The 21,806-nt window shown below is 46.6% G+C and overlaps 1 long non-coding RNA gene across 2 annotated transcripts in view; it reads right to left on the reverse strand.

Annotated features, from left to right (window-relative positions):
- Positions 1-13,865, reverse strand: part of LOC108351686 (uncharacterized) — a 41,128-nt gene extending 27,263 nt beyond the window's left edge. Inside the window, exons 1-3 of one of the 2 annotated variants that reach the window (XR_005488104.2) lie at positions 13,408-13,865; positions 12,925-13,188; positions 9,746-9,846 (exon numbers count right to left, since the gene is read on the reverse strand). This is a non-coding gene — a long non-coding RNA (uncharacterized LOC108351686). Of the gene's footprint in view, positions 1-1,910; positions 9,847-12,924; positions 13,189-13,407 lie in introns of those variants that run through there. The other variant, XR_001839338.3, reaches the window with a different exon arrangement.
- Between the last annotated feature and the right edge of the window lie 7,941 nt (positions 13,866-21,806).

The following is a 21,806-nucleotide window of genomic DNA, read 5'->3' on the forward strand; positions in this document are numbered from 1 at the left end:
CATCTCTGTGCACACAGCCTCTGAGAGAGCAACATGAATTGAGGGGGTGGGGGGAGTATTTACTTTCTATTTCAGAGGTGTGTTAGCTCTTGATGGGGGGAGAGGGAGTCATGGTAGTGAGAGGGACAGGACAGGAAGCAGAGGGGAGTACTGAAAGGACTAGGGAAGATATGGCTTCAAGTACACACTCCTAGTAACTGCTTCCACCCATGATGCCCTTCTTCCCAGACCATGAATCTATCAAGGGACACAGTGCATTCATTCAGTCCCAGGCCTCAGTTGTCATCTCCGGAATCCATCGTAGACTCACCCAGAGGACAGTTTTATTAACCCCCTTGGTGTCTCACCGTAAGCCCCAACTCCCAGAAAGGTACTGGAAGATGATGACTTGTTAGCAATTAGCTACCCCAGGTTCTTATGTTAGAAACAAATACCGAGTTATCTCAGTGTCCACAAAGGAACACAGAGCGGAAGCAGCTCAGCAAGGTAATTCTTTTTGTAAAAAGCACGTGCCAAGATTCAAATGGAGCTAGCACGGCTACCCCGGCCAACACTGCCTGTCTTTTATCTCTGACATAGGTGGCTGCGTATCATCTCATTGGTGAGAGCTTGACTTCACAACTACTGCGATTGGAAAGGGAGAGAGAGGCTCAGGGAATACAAACGTTTGTCAAGTTAAGAACCTCGGACTTCTTAGGGGAAAAGCCACTCAGCTTCCTCATACATGGTTTTAAATGAAACCCAGGAAATGCCGTGGAATAAACAACATACAGGAGATATAAGTATTTCATAATAGCAATGATAGATACCCGTCAGTAAGGAACTATGTAAAGTGAATACAACTTTAAAATTTTAAGAAGCTGAATAGGAACCACTGAATGAAAAAGCATACCGTGAAGATTATGAATTATTAAGAAATCTGTTCTTGGGGGCTGGGGAGATGGCCCAGCGGTTAAGAGCACTGGCTGCTCTTTCAGAGGTCTTGAGTTCAATTCTCAGCAACCACATGGTGGGTTCACAACCATTTATAATGGGATCCGATGCCCTCTTCTGGCATGTAGGTGTACACGCAGAGAGCACTCATATACATAAAATAAATAAATCTTAAAAAAAGAAAGAAATCTGTTCTCCCCAGCACATCTATACATTTAAGACCTTTCCAATGGAATACCAACATTACTTTTTTTTATTTTTTAAGATTTATTTTATGTGTTTGAGTGGTTTCCCTGCATGTATGTACATGTGTGTACATGCACACATACATGTACATGTGTGTACACTGTCCACAGAGGTCAGATGAATTCATACGATGCTCTAGAGCAGGAATTAGGATGGCTGTGAGCCACCATGTGGATGCTGGGAACTGAACCCTAGTCTTCTGTGAGAGCCACAAATGCTCGTAACCACTGAGCCCTCTCTCTAGCCCTCCGACTTTTTAATTCATCAAGATGATTATAAAGTAGGAATATCCTAGAACTATCTCAAAGGAAATTTAATGTTGCCAGCATATAAAGATACTGACAAGCTCGATCATCTGAGATCAGTCCCAAGAATCCACCCACAGTGGAAGGAGAGAACCCAACTCCCAAAAGTTGTCCTCTGACCTCCACACACGCACCATGGAATGCATGTGACTGCACACACATACACACACGTGCACACACATACACATGCACTGTAATTGAAAATTGAAAAAGTACACACATAATGAGGGTACAAGATTTATGAGATATTGTTTGTATGCGAAACATGAGACAGATTTACCATAAAGTCCAGTAGAGTTATCCCATAATCTCACTGAGGGCCAGGCATGGTGGCCTCTATCTGTAACCCCAGCATCTGGGAATTGGCGGCAAGAGAATCAGAAGTTCAAGGCCACCTCAGGTTTTGCCTTGGTTTTGGATTGTATGTTTGTTTTGTTTTTTAATAGAGACTCACTGTGTAGACTTAGCTAGCCTGGAATTTAAAGAGACCCACGTGCCTCTGCTTCCCAAGTGCTGAGGTTAAAGTGCACACACAGGATAGATATCCCGTCATGCTCTGCCTGTATACCTTTTTTTTGTTTGCTTTTCTTTGCTTTGCGTTGGTTTTCTGAGACAGTTTCTCAGCGGTCTGGAACTTGCCAAGTAAGCTAGACTAGCTGACCAGTGAGCCCCAGGGCTCCTCCTGTCTTTCCCTCCTCAGTGTGGAGATGACGAGTTTTACCATACCTGATTTTTTTTTGGTGGGGGGCACATGCCAGGACACAAATGCGGAGGTCAGAGAACATGTAGGAATTGTTTCTCTCCTTCCACTACGAGGACACCAGGATCGAACTCATGTTATCAGGCTTGGTGGCAGGTGCCTTGACCTGCTAACCTCTATCGATGGCCGTTCAGGAGAGCTTTAGAGGAAGCCTTTTGGTACGACAGTGAGAGAACCTTGGTCTTCCTCCTTCAGTCTTTTCCTTGTCTTGGAAAACTGTATTTTACAGGCAGGATCACTTCCTATTTATGTGGTTAACGTTCCCCACCTGTTTGGTAGATGAGAATTGTAAATAACCCCTGCTCTAATCTCTTCATATGGTTACCATGATTACTTCTTAAGAGGTGTGCACTGGCTAGTTTTGTCTGTCAACTTGACACAAGCTGGAGTTATCACAGAAAAGGAGCCTCAGTTGTGGAAATGCCTTCATGAGGTCCACCAGTAAGGCATTTTCTCAACTAGTGGTCAAGATGGGAGGACCCAGCCCATTTTGGACGGTGCCTTCCCTGGGCTGGCAGTCTTGGGTTCTATAAGAGAGCAAGCTGAGCAAGTCAGGGGGAGCAAGCCAGTAAGTGACATCCCTCCATGGCCTCTGCATCAGCTCCTGCTTCCTGACCTGCTTGAGTTCCAGTCCTGACTTCCTTTGGTGATGAACAGCAATGTGGAAGTGTAAGCTGAATAAACCCTTTCCTCCCCAACTTGCTTCTCGGTCATGAAGTTTGTGCTGGAATAGAAACCCTGACTAAGACAAGGTGGGTGTGACAGTTTCATACACTGTTAAATCCTTTACAAAACTGTGCAAATATTTAGTATTGGACGGTAGTTTGGGGGTTGGATTCTGATGCTCAGACTGACTCTCTTTCTCACACTAGTATCTGTTTCTCTCTGTATATTTCTGTTTCTCTTTGTCTCTCTGCTTCTCTATCTCTATCTATCTCGATCTCTCTATCTTTCCCTCTGTCAGAAGAGGCGATTATGAGACAGGATCTGTTTAGCCCACGCTGGCCTTCAACTTGATACACAGTCAAGGATGACTTTGAACTTCTGATCTATCTGCCTCTACTTCCCAAGAGCTAGAATCACAGGCCTGTGCTATACCCTTCTTCTCCAGCCAGATTCTCTTTGAGGGTTGGTTCTCTTTCTCAGAGGAGACCTCCTGGGGAAATGACCTTGAATTGCACTGTGAGAAGAAGATTCACAACGTGTCTGTCAGGAGGTAAGACATTGTTCCAGGCGTAAATGACAGTTTGGACAAAGGCCTGAAGAGAGGAGAAGGTGAGTCTCTCTCAAGAGAGCAGAGAACTGCTGACTTCACGGCTGTCAGAAGATACGGACTGACAAGTCAGGTGAGAGAAGATTCAAGCTGCCCCACAGACTTCACCTGCCCCATGGACCATCAGAGCACCGACTGTCAACTCTCACTCCCCTCCCCTCTCCCCAGTAGCTGTAGGAAGAAACTAGGCCATTTCCTTTAGGACAGTTGTTTAAAGTCTTGTGTTTATCTTTATTAATCCACAAAAATTGCATCTTACTTTATCACATACAAAGTAATGATTTCTCCCTCAAATGAAAAAAAAAATCTTCCGTAAACTGAATTCCATCAGGACATAACATGTTTTTTTCCTGTGGTTTCCATAAGCCACAGGCTTAATGAAATACACAAAAGCTTTAAAAAAAAAGTGGCAAGCTTAGCACAGAATAGTACTTTGGCCATCTTGATGATAAAGACCACTGTGCTGAAGCCTCTACACCCTACAGAGGCTCTCGTATGACTTCAGGAACAGGCTCTGGAGATGGGAACCACAAGAGGACATTCTCTGCATAAAAATTCTATTCTGGTGCCTTGAGTCTTCTCTGCAGCTTTCTCCAAGCATATACCCCACCAAGTGCCATTAGCCCGACCCCTGCTTGCTACCACAAAGCTTACGGCGGGGGCGGAGGGGGAAGCTTAGGGGGATTCATGACTACTTAAGTTTTTCTAAAACAATTTTTTTTGCCACACAATTTTTTTTGGACAGGTGTCTCCATGTTTGAGGGTGGGTTCAAAACAGAGAGATTGGGGTTGGGGATTTAGCTCAGTGGTAGAGCGCTTGTGTAGCAAGCTCAAGGCTCTGGGTTCGGTCCCCAGCTCCGAAAAAAACAAACAAACAAACAAAACAGAGAGATTTCCAGAAGGCAGGCTTGAAACTCAAAGAACAGACTCTGTAATTTATGGACCAGGTAGGTTCAGAGATTCCAATATTGATGGCGGCTCCCACCTGTTGGACTACGCCTCTTGAGGTGGAAGGGAGGGTGTGCTCTACTAAGCCAGCATGAAAACCTTCCCTCCCCTACAGATCTAGAAACTGGCTATGGGTTAGTCTACATGTATATACCCAAAACCTTTGGTGATGGAACTTGGAATGATGATGTACTCTCATAATTCCAGCACTCATGAAGCAGATGTGAGTGGATCACGTGTTCCAGATCAGCTTACGTAGCAGTAATATTTGTCTCAAAATACCAAAGGAGGGGGTGGGAATAGGGAAACCTGGTCCAATTGGAAAAAGCAATTTGAAGAGCCCTACCCCTTTATGTTCAGAATAGGAAGCAGAGGGCAGCCGGGAAGTCTTCCCTAAGACCTTCTCATCTTTGAAACTTGTTTTTATTACCTGCTAAAGGGATACTTGCTAGGTCTGGCATGGCCTTGGTAGGGACAGAATGACATGATTCCTGACCCTGGGACAGAGCCAGTGGGTGTAGGCCTCCATGAGTGTCAATGGCTACTGTGGGCATACGGCTAGTTTGTATGATAATATACATATTTCACGTTCCTCCTCTGAGCACTGTCCTCCCTGTTAATGTTAACGACTTCATGACAGCACAGATCCAGGAGGCAAAGGTGTGGCTAATGTCTCAGCAAAATGGTAAACGCTAGGACCTTCAGGACAGCCCTGTAAGTTCAAATATATACAATTTCTCACCTATGCAAAAACATAAGGATGCAATATGAATTGTGGAAGGGGCTCCATGAATCTAAAGGAACAAAAGTGGCTGTGCTGTGAGCCAACTTATCAGAAATACACGAGGGGTTGGGGATTTGGCTCAGCGGTAGAGCGCTCGCCTAGGAAGCGCAAGGCCCTGGGTTCGGTCCCCAGCTCCGAAAAAAAGAAATTAAAAAAAAAAAAAGTACAGAAATACACGAAGGAAGGAGACGAAGAGATTGAGGGAGTGGTGATCAAAGGAGATCCACCCAGCTAAGTATTCCAAAGGCAGACAAATTCCTGAGTGTTCAGGGCTGGCCTAAGACAGAGCAAGGTTAGGCCCAGGTGTGGTCGAAATGGTAATTTCAGGACAGAGTCCCAGCCAGCTAGTTTATCGTCTGTGCTTAACGGAGGCAGGCAGATCTCTGAATTCTTTTGGAAGGTTAAAAGGAAATGTGTGCTTGCTGTTTCCTGAGAATCAAGGAGCTGGAGTCTTGGGATGCTGACTCATAGGATAATAAAAGGAAACCTAGAGTAAACGACTGGGTTGATAAGTAAAATAAAAGACTGCATATACGATCTGCAGGAGATTAGCTGTCCAGAGAGTTGTTTTCGCCACCCCCAGACATCCCCTCTACAAAACTCTTCTCCAAGCCAAGGCTGGTCCTTGGCATACTAGAGTATGTAAAGATCACAGGGCAGGGAGGGTGTGGTGGTTTGAATAAAAATGTCTCTCATAATTTTATAGGGAGTTGCGCTATTGGGGTGTGGTCTTGGGGGAGATGTGCCACCCTCCACCTTTGAGGCTTTGAGGTCTCAGAAGCTCAAGCCTGGCCACTGTGTCACTCTCTTCCTGTTGCCTGCTGACCAGGTTCCAGAACTCTCCAGCTACCTCTCCAGCGTCACGTCTGCCTGCACAACGCTGTGCTTCTCCCAGGACTATAAGAGCTCATGGGCTAAACCTCTGACCTGTAAGCCAGCCCCAATTAAATGTTTTCCTTTATAAGACTTGCTGTGGTCACGGTGTCTCTTCACAGCAATAAAATCCCAAGACACATGGGATGATCATCTTGCAGGCATCTGCCTGGCAACGGCGGCCACGAGGGAGAGGAAGCCAGGCAGATGAAGCAGACATAGACCAGCCTAGTGTAGCCAATGATTCAAAGCAGGGTGGTAGGAACCTGAAGGCTCGTCACACAACCCTTTCTATAGTTTGCTTACATTTGAAAATGTCCAAGATTCCAAACAAATTCCTGCCCTTGTAGAGTTTACGTTCTTCATGAAAAGAGGCAGGCTGGGGTGTAGTTCAGTGTCAGAATGGCGTGGTGGCACAAGGCAGAGGCAGTGAGCTTTGTTCTAGGCTGTCCGTGAAATGCTCTGTGGCCACACGGGTGTTCCCTTCCGGCCTCTCGCTGGTCTGGGATCAGCTCTGATTTCAGAAAAGGAAAACTTGGTTCTCACCTAGCTTCAGAGATCAGTCTTGTAGCAACAACAGGACCAGTTCTGAGCAGGTGACAGTTCCACGCTCCTCTGCATGGGACACACACAAACACACACACACAGACACAAACACACACACAGACACACACACAAAGACACACAGACACACAGACACACAGACACACACACACACACACACACACACACACACACACACAGGCAACAGCAGAGATTCCCAGGCCAGCCCTACCTCAGACTTAATGAATCTGGTGGCCTGGGATGAAGGGGAGGGAGTTATAAACCTGTGCTAAGGCTGGGTCTCAGTGTCCTGGGTCAGAATTCCTGTCAGACTTAGACTCGGCACCAAGTTGAAAGGCTGACCTAGGTGAATGTTTTCTGTTTTTAATTTAATTTTTGTTTGTCTTGAGATAGGCTCTCACTATATAGCCCTAGCTGGCTAGAATTAGCTTTGTATTGTAAGGGTCCAAAAATCACTGAAGGAAGACCCCAGACTCAAGATAGTACGCAAAACCAAAGAGTGTTTATTCTGCAGAAGCAACCAGAACGCAGTGGTCAACTATTCTCTAAAATATCAGCCATAGACAAAGGCACACAGGCCCTCTTATAGGGAACTGGGAGTAGAAGGATTTGATAATCTAAATTTTCATTGGTGGGTGCTAGGGGCTCACAGGCGGTCCATGGTCTGCATTTCTGAATCATGAGCGTTCAATCATGTGATGAAATAGGGCTGCTCAGTGCAGACGGCCCATTCTGAGGTAAGATATTTCCCCATTTTTGAGGTTAACCCCAGGCTTTGCGAGGGGGTTTTATGATTTTTGGATTTTATGGTCTGTTCCTAGAGCTGGTGTCTTATGAGCCAGTTTTTGGAACTTATGATCTATTCCCGAAGCTGGTACCTTACTGCCTTTTTGGAAATCAGGCCCAGTCTTTAAACAGAAACAAATGGGGTCTGTAAACGGAGACAAATGGGGTGTGTGTTGCTCTTTCAGTATGCTAGGCTGCCTCAAATTTAAGAGCTCTGCCTTCCTCTGCTTCTGGGAAACCTGGATTAAAGACCAACACCATCACACCTGGCTAGAAGAATGTTTTCATTCTAAAAATTTGATGTAGTTTCTTGAACCCCACCCCACAGCCTTACTGGTTGGTCTCTGTTGGTGTCTAGAGACCAGGTGATTCGTTATGTTTCTGGTGGTTGTAACAAAGTATCTAACAAAAGGAAGAAAATGTTTCCTTTTGCTCAGCCTTGTGGGGCACAGTCCTTCCATCCACCCTGGCAGGACCACACTGCTGCGGCGAGAGCATGTGTCAGCTGCTGACTGGTCTCCTGTCACATCTAAAGTCAGAGAGCAGAGGGAAAGACGCTATTCAACAGCTTTTCTCCTTTGTATGCAGTCCAAGGCCCCATCCAGTAGAACGATGCCACCTCAATTAATCCATCTGAAATCCCTCACCAGAGATTTGTCTCCATCGAATTGATGGTCACGGCAGGTTTGTTTTTGGTTTTTTTTTCACAAGCCTGGCTTGCTCCTGCCATTTCTGTTTCTTGTTCTAGTGTGAGCTCTGGATTCACCTTGCTTCCTGCTCCCTATGTGGAAGGTAAGCATCTAAATTCAAGCTAATATACCAGGGTGCACCTTGGAGACAGGGTTTCTCTGTGTAGCCCTGGCTGTCCTAGGACTCACTCTGTAGACCATTCTGGCTTCGAGAACTCAGAGATCTGCCTGCCTCTGCCTCCTCCAGAAGGCTGGGATTAAAAGCATGTGATGTTAATGCACGAACGAGAAGCTGCCTTTTGGCAACTTGGCTTGAAGTCAAAGCTAAATTGGACTTTCGATATGTCCCGTGGCCCTGCCTATCCTCACAAGAATCTCCACATATCTCTTCCACATACTTTCCTTGCAGCAGTCGCTGGGCTGTCCCCACCAGAATACAGAATTCACAGCTCTTTATCACCCGTTTCTCCCATCGTATTCTTTCCCACTTCCACCCGGTGCTTTGGCCTTTTGAGACAACCCCAGCCAGTCTCTCTGCACACGGAAGTCCTAACTAGGCCAGACAACCGTCACAGCTCCATCAGAGCTACGTATAGTCCTCAGCCCTTTGGCTCCAACTTACTCTATTCATCTATGTGGACTGCCATTTCCTGACTCTGAACATCAACGTCTTCTCATTCTTGCACTAAAATTGCACTCGTCCTTTAATGTCCCCTCTTGAGTCACCTTCTCCGTGAAGACTTCAGTGATGACACCAGCCAGATGTGACATCATATTCCTGACCCAAGTACCTTCTTTCTTTTTTTTTTTTTAAGCTTTCTTGTGGTTTTATTTTGCTGCTGTTGTTGAGTGGTGAGTGTGTACTGCGTGTGCATGTTCGTGCGTGCGTGCGTGTGTGTGAGTGCCAGAGTGCCAGTGCCTGTGTGCGCGTGAGCGTGCATGTATGTGGGTGTGTGGTGTGTGTGTGTGTGTGTGTGTGTCCCTCATGCTTGCCTGGCAAGCATTTCATCCTCTGAGCCACATCTCCTGAGTGTCCTTTTCTTAGGACACTTCACATGTGTTCTTCCTGCTAAATCGTCTTATGTATCTTGGATCCTTTCTTAGACCATGAGCGCTTTGGGCTATCTTTCTAACTCTACCTTAAACCCTCTAGCCTAACACTTTGGATAAAGAGTCTGCTTTAAAATTCAAGCATTGGTGGACTAAATGAATGAAGAAATAGATTATATTGGGTTGAAGAAGGTCTATGTGCAATTGTACGCCTGCTCCAACATATCCATTATTAAATAGAGAAATATACTCATTCTCGCTGATAAATTTAAGTAACTACTGTCCCAGGCTCCCAGGTTCCCTCAAGGTCAGAGATCCCCCTGCCCTCTTGTGTGTTCCCACCACTGTCAAATGACGTTGACACAGCCAAGGTTTCCAGAATTTGTTGACACCTCCGCAGTAATTTTGGATATCATCCGTGGGGACAAGCAAGCTTAAGCAAGTGCTAGAGCCTTGTGTGTATCCTGCAGCCTGTGTGGCCACAGTGTAGGCTATAGCCTCAGATCCATGGGCAGTATCACAGTGATAGATTACCTCAAGGATCAGAGCGGTGAGCTGGAGGCACTGGTGTCCTGGTTCCTTCAAAGGCTTGTCAGAAAACCTACCCAGCTTCAGCACCAATGTGTCTTCAGAGGCTAGAAAAAAAACGATGGTATAAGTTTGCGTGCGGCTAGGAACCCAGATGAAGTTCCCCCTTTGTGACATATTCTCGCAGGGAAGTCTGAAGGATAATGATGTGTCGGGCACTTTAAGTTATTAGCAGTGCAAGCTGAGGGAAATGTTGGCATGGTGCTGATCTCCGCTCTAGTGACAGCTGTCCAGAAAAATTAGATAAAAGAGTGGGGCGGATAAAAACTGGAAGACAGGAAGAAACACAAACGGAAAGCAAGAAGCAGTAGGAGTGGGAAAGAAATTATTCCACAGCAGTCTTGCTACAGCTCAGAGTTTCCTTAGTGGAAGGCCCAGTCTGATGCAGAACTCATGGGATGAAGAAGAAATGGCTGTGGGAGGAACCGACCAGTACCTGATTAGATTTAAGGCCCCAGACACAAGATGGAACCCAAATCCAATACGGCTTGGGTAGCCAAGAACTGGAGACTAGATAGGCCAGGGGTGGAAATGAAAAGCCAATGTTACTGATTTGTCACAGGAACATAGCAATACAATGATTCCTGATGGCATTCTGCTATCCTTTCAGACCAGTGTCCTGCTCAGCCACCATCAGAGAAGCTTTCTCCTGCAGCAGGTGGAAAGGAATACAGAGGCCTACCGCTAGTCATTATGCAGAGTGACAGACCTTGGAGCACTCCGGGCTGAATGGGATATCTCTGTCAAATCCCACCCCTCGGTGTTCAAGAAACTGCAAAAAAGGAGGTGGAAAGAGGGGGTCAAGGCCTTCCACACGTGACAGGGCTAGCACACATGCGGATGTAGAGACTGAGGTAGTCGCACCAGGGGTCCTGGAGCCGAAAGGAGAAGTGGGCACATGCCCCCAATCCTAACACAAAAGCTATCTCCACTTGATAACCACTTGCAAATGAAAAAAAAAAGTTTTATACAAGGGAATCTCAAGAGGGAAACAAACTACTCTTAAGGGTAGGCCCCATGCCTACCAATGATGGTCACCAAAAGACAAACCCAACAGCAGTATCTTGGGGGTTCTTTGTCTCATAATGTTATGTCATTGCTTTTTTTTTTAACCTCACAGGTTCTTTGAGCATATATTATAGATTACGGTGTTGTGTTTTTATGGGAGTCCTGTGGGATGTGAGCATCAACCTCTATGTCTGTGTGTGTTCCTTAAGCTTTTTCTTTGGCCCTTTTCCTTCTGTTTGTTTTGTCCTGTTCCGATTGGTTTGTTCTCTGTTTACCTTATTACATTTTATTTCATCTTATTATTATTCCTTAGATGCTTGTTTGTTTTCTAATAATGGGCAAAAGGGGATAGTTCTGGATAGAAGGAGAGGTGGGGAAAACTATGGGAAGTCAGGGAAGAGGAAAACCATCGTTAGGATATAGCATATGAAAAAAGTCTATTTTCAATAAAATTCAAAAACAATTACTAATGTGGTTACAGAAACAGACCAGACAACAAAAGGTGATTGAAAGTACTGTAAAAATTATCAAAAGAGAGGAAGGAAAGAAAAGAAATGGGCGGCTGGATGTGGTGCTGCAGACCTTGAATCCTAGCAAGTGGGAGGCAGCCCAGGAGGATCTCTTGAGTTTGAGGCCAGCCTGGTCTACAGATCAAGTCCCAGGACAGCCAGGGCTACCAAGAGACTGTGTGGCTAACAAAGGGGAGAAAGAGGAGGAGGAACGACGAGAGGAGGAGCAGGAGACGGAGCAGGAGCAGGAAAGGGGAAACAAGAAGAAGAGAAGCAGTGATGGATGAAATGGGAAGCAGTTGTATCAAGCAGATCTTGACCTTGACACCTCCAAGATGCTGGAAACCTGCAGCGGTAGTAAAGCCTTTGTTCCAGGAAATGGCTGGCTGGGAGCTAGAGGATGGGAGCTTGGTCGGTAGCACCGTGCCAACTGAGGCACTGGCTCATCTGCTGGCATGGGCTTGGCTGCCACCACGCCGGCGGCTGGGTGAGGAGGCTTTGATTTTCCTTTCTTTTTGTATTTTCTAGGGAAAGCTTTTCAAGAGAATATTCTTTAGATTGTTTTAATCTTTGACCTTGATAAATTCCAAACATAAGCCAGTTGTAGGGAAAATATATATCTGCAATCCTAGAGCTTGAGAGGTGGAAGCAAGAAATCAGGAGTTCAAGGCCAGCCTTAGCAACATAGACTATTTGAGGCCAACATAGACTACATGAGACCCTGTCACAAATACAATTCAGATGATGACGATGATGATGATGACAGTGATGATGATGATGACGACGACGACGATGATACACTGATATAAGAGGTCTGGGAGGTGGCTCAGTGGTAAGATCCAAGTATACTGCATATGCCTAAAACAGGGTGGAGACAGGCAGATGCTAGGAATGCAGTGGCCAACAAGTCTAGATGAGGCAGTGACACTCCGTTTCCATGAGAGACCCTTTGTCAAGGGAATGAGTAAGGGAGTAGTGGAGAAAGACACCAAAGACACAAAGATACCCACACACAACACGTATACCACACCTCGCATTCCATGCAAGTGTGCACATGCATACACACACCACATCATACACACATACACCATGTCACACATACACATACCACACACACATACACCACATCTCTGACACATAGTACATACCATACTATAAACACACACACACCATACCTAATACACATCACACACATACTACATACTATATCCCCCAACACACACATACCATATCACACACACAGCATATACCACACCACACACACACACATCAAACACACACCATATCACACACATACACACATCTCTCTCACATACACACATCACACATAAGTATACACCACATCTCTTAGACACACAGTACACACCATGCCACACACACACACACCACATACCATATCCCATACACACACATATCATATTACCCACACAGCATATACCATCACACAAACACATCAAACACATACATACCACATCTCTCACATACATACATCCCACATAAGACCCCCCACACACAAATCAAATACTACATTCACACACATTAAACATGAAGTTAAAAAAAAAATCTAGAGTCATGGGCATGGCTCTGGCACACTTTCGGTAGGAATACCTCAGGGACATGTGGCAAGCGCTCTCATGCAGAGTCCCCTGAAGTGAGGAAAGAAGCTGCCATTGGTAGAGACAGCGACGGCCAGCACTTGGTGCTTTTATACAAATAGAATTTAATTTCATAACTCTTGGAAACAGATGGTATTACTTCATTTTACAATCCAGGGGCCAGACAGATAGCGATGTGTCCAGGCCATCTGAGTTCACACAGCTTCTCACTGGCTTCATGCTGCCTCTGCGTCAGACAGCAGTGTGCTTGCTCCTCCTGGAAAGAGAAGACAGGAACGAACGAAGGCTTGGAAGGGAGGCAGATGGACAGAGACAAAGAGGGGATGAAGGGCAGAGAGAAGAAGGAAAGTCAGACGTTGGACAAGGAGGGAAAGAGTAATGAAAGAGAAGATGGACGAGAAGACGAAGAAATTATTGGGGAGACAGAGGAAAGGGAGGAAGAAAATAAGAGAGAGGGAAAGGAATAAAAACTCACATGCAAGGCTGGAGAGATGGCTAAGTGGTTGGGAGCACTGACTGCTCTTTCAGAGGTCCTGAGTTCAATTCCCAGCAACTATGGTGACTCACAACCATCTCTAATGGGATCTGATACCCTCTTCTGGTGTGTCTGAAGACACTACAGTGTACTCATATATAATAAATGAATAAATCTTTAAAATCTAAAAAAAAAAAAAAGACTCATGCAGTGAGCAGAAAAATTCTGAGGACTACGGAAGCCACCCAGGCTCCATCCTATATCACTGTTAATAGACTGAGATAGTCTCCTGCTACGTATGAGCTCAGTACTCAGGAGGCTACAGCTGGAGAATGGTAAGTATCTCTCCAGCCTGGGCTAAACAGCAAGCCTCTGTCACAAGGTGAGTAAGCATCAGCCAGCCTGGGCTAAACAGCAAGACTCTCACAAGATGAATAAGCATTAGGCTAGCCTAGGGTAAACAGCAAGACTCTGTCACAATATGAGTAAGCATTAGGCTAGCCTAGGGTAAACAGCAAGACTCTGTCACAATATGAGTAAGCATTAGGCTAGCCTAGGGTAAACAGCAAGACTCTGTCACAATATGAGTAAGCATTAGGCTAGCCTGAGCTAAACAGCAAGACTCTGTCACAACATGAGTTAGCATCAGCCAGCCTGGGCTAAACAGCATGACTCTGTCACAAACAAGCAATAAGACATGCCCTTTACTAAGAAATATTATAAACCTTATTTTAATCTCGAAAGTTGATCCAAGAATAATTCCTTGGCAATCATTGCGTGGAATCAGGACTTCTTCCAAAAAGGGAAAACTTACCTATAAATTTTTCTCTGATGTGTTAAAAAAAAACAAAAAAACAAAACTCTTACAATAGCCAATGTTTCGATCAATGAAAGTGATATTGAGCCCCTTTGTGGATATACTTGTTAATTAACCAGGCACTCAGTTCAGTTTCACGGAAACCTCTTCCTTGTGAAACTGATTAGGTCTTCTTCATGTCTTGGTCTCTCACCCAAGGGGATAAACAGTATTGGTTGCCAGGGTTTCACTAGGTCAGCAGAGCCCAGCTGACAACTGCAGGAGGATGCTTAAGGTTACCATGGAAATGCTGTCAGCCACCCACTCCCCAAGCCATCCTCACGCATCTGCACAATGAAAGCAAGCATTTGTGTCCACCGGTGGAGTTAATGGCGTGTCTCGGAGGACCCTTTGGAAACTCCCTCCCCACTGGTGATCTGGCAGAGCCACTGGGAAACACAGCAGCAGATAGGGGTGACTGCGTGATACCAGGCACAGGAACCCAGCAGCCAGAAAGCATCTAGAGGCACAGTTCGATGACCAGTGTGTAACACAGCCAACCTGGGCACACCCAAGGCCAGACTTCAATCAGAGGCTACACTAAACAGCCCTCCTTTGCTTTTGGGGTTGCTATGGCGACCAGGAATTTGCAAACCAAAGCAGACCTGGGAAAGAATTCTGTCCTTGGCCCCAAAAGTTTGTGTTTCCAAACTGTCTGCTGAGGGCTCCTGCTGTCCCCTCTGATACCTACCAGATGGAAGGATTGCTAAATCTGGGACCTGGAAACTTCCCAGCAGAAAGGTTACTTCAAACTGGCTGAAACTCCTCCATAGGATGGGATGTAGCTGTGAGAGAAGGGATTGCGTGGCAAGAGAGGTCGGAAGCTATTACTTGAAGTCCCAGAGAGAACCTCACTGTCTCCCCGAAGAGTCTTTTGTATCTTTCTGGTGGACTGTGGGTCGCTAAGCTCATCCACATGAGTTGTCTAATTGGATTTTTGCCTCTGCTGGGTGAGGTTATCGAAGTAGATATTGTAGTACTCAGCCAGTTGACAAGGAAAACTAAATCCAGTAAGAACAAGATGGGACTGCTAATAAGCAGCAGAACAAAGACCTTGATCTGGCTTTTCTAGCTAACTTCAGTCCTACCGTCCTGCGGGCTGGGACTGTCACTCGATTTATAGAGTGCTTGCCTACCAAATACAGGAGTTCCATCTCCTGCATTGTAAAACTGGACAAGGTAGTGCAGAACTGCAACAGGACTCTCAGAACTGCAACAGGACTCTCAGGACTGGGGAGGGCAGAGGCAGGAGGACGGAGGTTAGAAAATCAATACCATCCTTGTCTACACAGGAAATTTTGAGACCAGCCTGGCCTTAATGATGTGCCTGACCCTGGATGACTTAGAAGTAGGGATCTACTGTTGTTATTGTTGCTGTTGTTTTTTTTTTTTTAAGAATGTAATGTAGATAAATTTGGGCGACTTGATAGCAGGATGGTGGTGGTACACACTTTTAATCCCAGCACTCAAGAGATAAAGACAAGCCAACCTCTTAAGAGTTTGAGGCTTAGCCTGGTCTACAGATCGTGTTCTAGGTCAACCAGGGTTACCCAGAGAAACCCTGTCTTGAAAAACAAAGAACATAATATTAGGGAATCGTAGTCGTTATTGTGATCGTAGTTCTAAAATCAGGTCTGATGTGGCTCAGACTGGCCTCAAATTCACTGCGTAGGTAAGGATGACTTTCTGAATTGCTGATAATCCTCCTCTCTCGAGTACTGTGATTACAGCTGTGGCCCGCAATGCCAAGCTTACATTATGTCTTCTTTTCTGTGGTACTGAGGATGGAACTCAGGGTCTCCCACATGCACTCTACCACCGAGTTGCACCCCTAGCCCAAACTTCCTAAGCTTACAGTTCAGTGGTATCGAGTGCATTGGCATTGCTGTGTGATGGTACTGTCACCGTTTTCCAGAACTTTCCTTTCCTCAAACGGAAAGTCTGTACCTCCTAAACCACTGGAATTCAGTTCCCTTTCTCCACTGGATGGTGTTGCCCACATTCCAAGTGTCTTTTCTTCTCAGCTGAGCCTTTCTGGAAACCCCCTCACGGACAGACACAACCAGAGGTGTGTTTGTTTCCATGGTGATTCTTAATTTCATCGAGTGGACAATCAAGAGTAACCATCACAGACAAGAGCCCTCCAAGTCTCTGCCTCTCGGACTCTGGAAACCACCGTGTCTATCTCCCTGGCTATAATTATTCTATGTGCGTCTTATAAGTGGAATCCTATAGCATTTTGTCCTTTGGGGGAATGGCTTATATCCTCTGGCATAATGACTTCAAGGTTCATCCACATTATAGCATGCCTCAGACCCATCTTCCTTTTTCATGATGAATAATGTTCCATTGTATGGGGCAGAGGATGCTATTAAGATGCTATGTCTGGAGCTTAGAGTGCTTCTCAGCACGAAAGCAGCCCTGGGTTCAGTGGCCAGCACTACGATGATAACTAGTAATATCACATTCGAAGTACATATATTCCATTTGCATAGATAAACACACTCTGTTAATCTATTCATCAGTCGAGTACTTCTGCGTTTGGGGCTATTTTTAAGCAGTGCCCTTTTGAACATGGATATGGAAATATCTCTTTGAGATCCTGTTTTCAATTATTTGAGGAATCAATTCGGAAATTTATTTTCAATTTTTTGAAGTATTTTCTTTTTCACAGCGGCTGTACCATTTAACCCTCTCACAAATGTTACACAAGGGTCTCAGTTATGCCAACCCCTTGTCCTACCATTACTAGGCTTATCCAGAGACCTCCCAACCGTCCTCTGGTTCCCAGGAAAACCAGCACAATAACCACTCCGAGGGACAATGAATCCAAAGCACAAATCCCCCCTAGAAAGTTCATGGCTTCACTGTGAGCGTGAATCCACTGCACGGATGCTTCTTGGATAAGACACCTCTCCATGCCTGCAGGGACCCACACTGTGTACACACATAGGCCAGGAGACTCATGGGTGAAGATGAAGTTGGAGAGTTAAGGAAGGGATGAGATGGCTGGGGAGAGAGAGAAGCTCTTCCCAAACAACTGGAGAGTTGCAGGATGAGGTCTGGGGAGTGTCTTTCTTCATTAGCTTCGGAGGGACGATTTAGATTGGATCTGTAAAGGACTTCAGAAGGAAGTGCTCTATGGCCGTAAGATGTAATTACGATCTGATTCTCTCCAGAGCTGTGACTGCACCACATGGACAGAACGCTTAGAGTCCCACAGTGTGGTTTGGAACAGTGGGGAAGCTCACGGCTGTTAAAGGTGAAGCTGGAAACTGTGTCTTGGTCTCTCAACCTTCTTCCAGGTCCTTCTCACCCTCAAATGCCCCTTTCTCCATGAAGCTGTCCCTGATGCTACAAAGGAAGAACGAGTTGTAACACCTCACCTGTGCCTGTCTTAGGCCAGTATCTGTGTTTTACTTTAGGTGTCTGGCTACTTAAGAACATGCTCTATACCCCTCCCCAACTTCAACTGCACATCCTGTAAAGCCACAACCCAGTTCAGGTCTGAACACATTATAAGCAAATTTTCACTAACATCTCCCCAGGAGGTTTTTCTCTTATAACTTAACTAATTGCTAGAATGATGTCATGTGGCCTTCCCTGTGGGCGAGGGAACCTGGTACAGTGGCCATTTCTCCCCAGCCTTCTCAGCGGAGGTGGGCCTGAATAGATTGGGAAGGACTGTGGGCGGGCCGGTGAATAGCGTCTGTCCGCATCTTTTTGTGCTTCCTCAGGGAAGGAGGAGAGGTCAGCTCTTAATCCTGAAGCTGGGCTCCAGTTCCTCCGCTTATTTCGCTGTGTCTGTCACAGGTCCACACCAGATGCTTATGAGCTGAGGAGTTCTCTATTGCAGCGGAGTAGCACGAGAAAAAGCAGAGGACTCCATCTCGGCTCTGCCAAAGCCCCAGAGTGGACGCCCCGTCATGCTTTGCTCACTTCCACAAAGAACCGAGGTTTACAGGGCGCTAGCTTCCTTCCTTCCTTCAGATGGATGAGTGAACTACAGAGACCTCCATAATTTGTTTGAGCTGCCTCAGTCAGGGGTGATGCCAGAAGGGCCCTTTCTGATTGGCTGACGTCCCCCACCATGGTCCACCCTCTGCCACTGGCTGTCTGTTGAGCACTGTTGGTTTTGGCCACAGCTGTTACTTACCTTCCCCCACCTCCTAGGAATAGTATTGCTGGGGAAGACGCAAGGACTTGCTTCTGAGTCACAAGTCTCTCTGCTTGTGGGGGTTAGAAGATGTTCTTCCCCGCCTCCCATCTCCTGAGTTTGACCGCTACACACACATCAGTCTTGTCAATGAGCAGCTGCAAGCAGCTGCTGACAGCTCAGAGCATCTCAGCCACAAACCATAAGCTCCTCACAGGCTGGTCACCGAGGCCTACTCAGGCTCTGCATGTATCTCCCTCCGTCTTGTATGGTTTCAGTTAAACATAAGTTAGGGAGGAAAAAAAATTCCCAGCCCTTTCCTCAACAGGATCACATCTGTTTCTGCCAGCCGACATCATCCAGTCCTCCGATCTCATTCCCGGTCCTTAGGGAAGAGGCAGAGCCATCCTGTGAGGTATCTGCCCCCATTCTAGAATGAAAAAAGGACTCATGACTAGGCGGCCTGGTGGCAGACTCCGGGAGCCTAATCCTAACCTGGAACTTCCCTTGGGTGGCAAGAAAATGAGGAAGTTGGGTTGCAAGGCGCTCACACAATCCTCATCCAGCTATGAACAGCTGCAAAGCCCTGGAGTGAATGTGGACTCAGGCTGGAATACATTCTCACGCCCTCATGCTGGCAGGATCCTCCCTCACCCAACAACCCTCATCCCCACCCCAGAGCAGAGAAGGTAAAGACCTCTCCTGTCTCCCGGTTTGGTGATTTCTGTTCTCTGCCAGGTGCCTACGTAGCAACAGAGAGAAACGACGCTAGAATTTTAGAAGAAGAAGAAAAAAAAGTGGGTCGTGGTTCAGTTACAGAGTGAGGGTGGACAGAGATCTGTTCACCCACCGGGTGGCCTTTGCCTTGGAGGAGATGCCACACAGAAACCACAGCAGGTCAATAGGGGACAGTGGCAGAAACATGTGCTTGGGAGTCATGGGAAGGTTCTTAGTGTCTGCAGGCTGCCAGCTAGCTGTGTGGCCCTGGGACTGATGCTATCTTCTCTGTACTACTGCCCTGCAGTGAGAAATAAGGGTATTAGGTCAACTATCCCTGATATCCTGTCACCCTAAGAGTCTGAGTGCTTGATCATAGCTCTCTCATGCCCGTCCGGGAGTAATTCTGAGCATGATCAGCTAGAACGAATCCTCCTTCTCCTTTGACTGCCAACTCCAAGATGGGGAACAATGAAAGGAAAGAACACAGAGATACTCTTTGAAAAGATGTTTTAAGATTATTTTTGAGATCGGTTTCTCTTTGTAGCCCAGGCTAGACTTCAATTCATGAAGATCTCAGATTGCTGGGATTACAGCATATACCACCATGTCCTGTTTTAAGAATACTCTGTTGTTGTTGTTGTTGTTGTTTCCTCACACCATCCCACAAGGGCACTGGAGAGATGACACTTTATTGTTGTTGTTTGTTTTGTTTTGCTTTGTTTTTTTCAAGACCAGTTTCTCTGTGCAGCTCTGGCCATCCTGTAATTCACTCTGTAGACCAGGCTGACCTCAAACTCAAAGATCCTCCTGCCTCTGTCTTCCAGGTGCTGCCTGATTAAAGGCGTGCCCCACCGCAGTCCAGCTAAGACTACTCTTTTCTACCCCCTTTCTAAGTGTTTCTTAAGAGGTCACCAGACTCTACTGGTTTGTAAGGAAAGAGAAGCTGTCGCGATCTTTTCTGAGATATGAAAGAACCCTCAGCTGGTACGAGCTGCAGTCGGGGCACAGAGGGCTGCACTGAGTCAGAGGAAGAGAGAGGAGAGCTAAACTAAGCACCATGATGCCCCGTGCTGGGCAGCTTCCGTATAGATTCTAGCAATCCTCTCAACTGCCAAACAAGAAATGCTACTACTATGAAATCACGCGGGCAGAGAGACCGGTTAAAGGCTCATTGCTCAGGTTGAGGGCAACGGGTTAGATGCTTTTTTCACCGCTGTGATGAAATACCTGCCCCTGGCAATTTAAGAACGGTTTGCTTTGGCTTATAAACTGAGGGTGGAATCCATCATGGCGGTAAAGGCATAGTGGAAGGAGCATGCGTCAGCTTTCGGGGTGTGTCTTCCCTTTTTTGGGAAAGACCCTCATAAACAACCCCCAGAGGCATGTTTCCAGAATGATTCCAATCCAGTCAGGCTGACAGTGAAGACCATCAGAGGAAATTTGGACTATGCAGGGGCGGGGAGGGGGCTGGGGGGGGGCGGAGAGGCGGGGAGGGCGAGGAGGGGACGAGGAGATTGGAGGTGGCGGGGGGGGGGGGGGGGGGTAGGACAGCGTCACAGGACTAAAAGGGGAAGAATGGAAATTCTGGAAAATCCCACACTGCTCTCAGAGAAGAAAGAGGGAAAGTCAGCAAGGGCTCCAGGGTGAATTAGCTCCTCTTGAGTCTCCCATGACCCCCTCTAAGCCCCACTGGGTGAAGGGATAAACCTTGAACCTCGGGAGTTGGTGCAGGGAAGAGCTGAGATCTTCACGAGCAAATATCCTCCAAAAAACACCAGCCCCACTAGGCCTCGACCTCCTCCGGAGACCCCCACAGGTGGAAGCTTCAGACTTCCTCCACTGAGTTGCGAGGACAGAATCCAGACACTCGTACCTCTTCCTTATCCTGACCCTTCAGGAAGAAACAGCCCCTTTCTCTCCCGGAGTAAGTCGAACACTTCATTACTTAGCCTCCCCCAGCACACAGGGCCCTCAGGCACCACCTCCATTAAAGTGCTCCTGGAAAAACTCTGAAAGCCAGCTGGGGCCTCTTGCTCTCCAAGCCATAAAAAGAAACACACTGAATAGCCAAGTTGAGAAGCATCCTTGTAGGACAGGAAAGAATATGTAAAGATAACCCTGTCTGAGTAGAGAAAGGAAATGAGACAGGAATTGGCTCCGTTTAGAGCGCAGAACGAGATTCTATGAGCTCCACTTCAGCTTAAGTTGGAACAAATATTTACCAAGTTCCGTATGTGTTAGACGCTGCAGCAGGCGCCTTCGCTGCAGTCATTTCTTCACCGTAGCCGAGCTAGGCAAAGGAGGGGAAGGTACAGCGAATCTAGGGACCCATTCATAACTACCAAACCTGCTGCCTCCAACCTGGAACCCTTCCCACCACCTACAGCTACGTCCCCCCAAACATCCTTATGAGCTTAGACTGCATCCGGGAGGATAGAACACAGTGGACCTCAAAGGCACTGAAAGATACATTTGTGCTGCGGGTCTCTCTGAGCTAGAGTGGATTAGTCCAGCGTGTACCATGTGCTCTGGGCTGGGTTTCATCCTCTAAACTGGGTGGGAGGGACGTGCTCATAGTTCCCAGGTGGTGGGAAAATATCAGTTCTTCCTCTTTCCCCTGTGTCCCTCTTCCGATCAGCTTGCAGACATGCCTTTAACTTATAACCA

Source organism: Rattus norvegicus, chromosome 8, assembly GCF_036323735.1.
Source record: "Rattus norvegicus strain BN/NHsdMcwi chromosome 8, GRCr8, whole genome shotgun sequence".
Classification (NCBI taxonomy): domain Eukaryota; kingdom Metazoa; phylum Chordata; class Mammalia; order Rodentia; family Muridae; genus Rattus; species Rattus norvegicus.